This window comes from Odocoileus virginianus, unplaced genomic scaffold (assembly GCF_023699985.2).
Source record: "Odocoileus virginianus isolate 20LAN1187 ecotype Illinois unplaced genomic scaffold, Ovbor_1.2 Unplaced_Scaffold_1, whole genome shotgun sequence".
Classification (NCBI taxonomy): Eukaryota; Metazoa; Chordata; class Mammalia; order Artiodactyla; family Cervidae; genus Odocoileus; species Odocoileus virginianus.
Genome location: NW_027224263.1, coordinates 8405226 through 8407665, shown reverse-complemented (window position 1 = coordinate 8407665; position 2440 = coordinate 8405226). Strand labels below are relative to the sequence as shown.

The window sequence follows — 2440 nt, the reverse complement described above, 5'->3', positions numbered from 1 at the left end:
TGGAGAAGGGAATGGCTACCCACTCCAGTAACCTAGAGAATTCCATGGACAGACCATGGCATCGCAAAAAGTTGGACATGGCTGAGTGACTAACACACACATATATGTATTGTGGAAGTATATAAGATAATCCATATCCTTCTCTTTTGATTTTTTCCTTATAGGTCAAAATTATAACCAGATTTCATTTATGTATTTTCCTACTCCCTCTTCTCTTCCATCTATAAACATCTTTATTGGGCTGAATTTCTTCCTCAGGTATTTCAAGCCATCTTTATTATCACATCCAACAAACAGCCATTAAGTATCTCTATGGGCCAGATACTGTGTTTGGTGCTTTACATTCATTAGCTCATTTAATCTTCACAACAAAACTGCATAGCATGTTCTACAATCATACTCATTGTGCTGTTGAGGAAACTGAGTTCCAACAGGAACTTAAGCAATAAGCTCATGGTCACAAAACAAGTAAGTGGTAGAAAAGGCTTTAAACTCAGATATGACTATTCTAAAGACAGATTGTTCCACCATCGCAATGTTTCTCTTCTCATACCTACTATGCTATTAAGTTTGTACTATGTAATTTTACATCAGACTGTTTAAAAATCATCCTCTGTATAATTAGTCTTATCTCCCTACCCACATGAGGAGGGGCACCATACACTGAGTTTCATTTTTAACTTCTACCACCTCTTGAGGAGGACTAGAAATATAGCAGAGACTCAGTCATGTGTGATTTGATTTTTGTCTTAACATTCTTTTATTAAAAAGTTACTTTTAAAAATGCCTCTAGGACTTCTCTGGTGGTCCAGTGGTTAAGACTCTGCACTTCCACTGCAGGGGGCATGGGTTCAATCCCTGGTCAGGGAACTAAGATCCCACAGGCGGCCAAGAGAAAAAAAAGCATCTAATTTTAAAAGTTCCTGTTGTTTTGTTTTGCTGACTTGTTAAAGACTATTAACACTTTCTGTAAAATATTCTTTTTCCAGTTCCTTGTGATTAAGGTCAAAATCATTCAGTTGGGCTCTCCTAACTTTCCCAAAGATGTAGGAGGCAATGCACGTTGTGCAGGAAACACTTTAATAAATAATCACAATATCTCTGTTTTGGGAAGGGAAATATTTCCTCTATGAAAAATTAATTGTAAATCATATTAAGCTGAAGGGATCTGAAATATCATTGCATTCTTTATCTGTATCTATTTCACAGTTCTTATGCCTATTTACCTTGTATTTCAATCCTTTGGGCACATAACTTTGCTTTCTAGATTTATAATCTTCTCAAGGACAGAAACTCATGTCTGGTTCATGTTTCTATTCCTTAAAGTGCCTTGTACCATGCTTATCATGTATTCAACAACCACCAAAGTTCTGTAAAATGACTGAATCAAATCCACCACTCCTTTGTTTGATAGATGTGCAAATAGATTCACAGCGAGTGTTTATATGACTTTAAGACCATACTGTTAGTGGCCAGCAAAACCAGATCTAGAACCCTGTTATTCTGATTGCTAAGTCAATCGTTATTCCTTGACATCTTGTTTCCCAGCTGGTTAAAAATGAGTATGGAATTTCTCTGAGTGAGCATAATCCATCATTTGCCTTCAGCTAAAACTCCTGTTGACTCCCAATGGATCCATTGGGAATATACCCACTGTGGGAACCAGCACAAAGAACAAGCACAAAGATAAGGGAGAGTTATTTGTTCCTCTTAGTATTCTTGGCCAGGATGGGTTGTATATTTAGTAGTGATAAGACAGATTTAAGCTTAAACACTGAAAGGCTAGTCAAATCATAACAGTGTAGGTGTTTGGGGTACATACTAAAGAATTTGGTCAGTCTCTGCCAAAGCTTGACTTAACTCTATGTGAATGTGTTTGAAACTATAGATAATAATAAATAGTATTCTGAAAATTAATGGCTACAAAGATTAAATCAAATAACAAATTACAAATGCCTTTAGCAAATGCAGAGAAGTCTTCTGTAAGTTTGATTATGAACATTAAGTGATAACATTTTAGTATAATAGGAAGTGATTATCATCAATAAGAAACATTTAGGGAGTGCCTAATCTGTGCTAGAATATAGGAGTTGAAAGACAAGAAGCTAGAGTCCCTGCCCTTATGACTTTACAATCTAGTGTCAGGAACAAGGCATGTCCATAAACAGATGACTACAAAGGAGGATAAATGGCGTGACTGTGAAGTCAGTATTAAAATTTGGCCTTTAGGAACCCTCTTACACTGTTGGTGGGAATGCAAACTAGTACAGCCACTATGGAGAACAGTGTGGAGATTCCTTAAAAAGCTGGAAATAGAACTGCCATATGACCCAGCAATACCACTCCTGGGCATACACACCGAGGAAACCAGAACTGAAAGAGACATGTGTACCCCAATGTTCATCACAGCACTGTTTATAATAGCCAGGACATGGAAGCA

General features: G+C 37.0%; 1 non-coding gene across 1 annotated transcript; it reads left to right on the top strand.

The window, feature by feature from the left end:
* Window positions 1-797: 797 nt before the first annotated feature.
* Window positions 798-870, top strand: TRNAG-UCC (transfer RNA glycine (anticodon UCC)). Its single transcript has one exon. It is a non-coding gene; the product is annotated as a tRNA-Gly (tRNA).
* The last annotated feature ends 1570 nt before the right edge of the window (window positions 871-2440 follow it).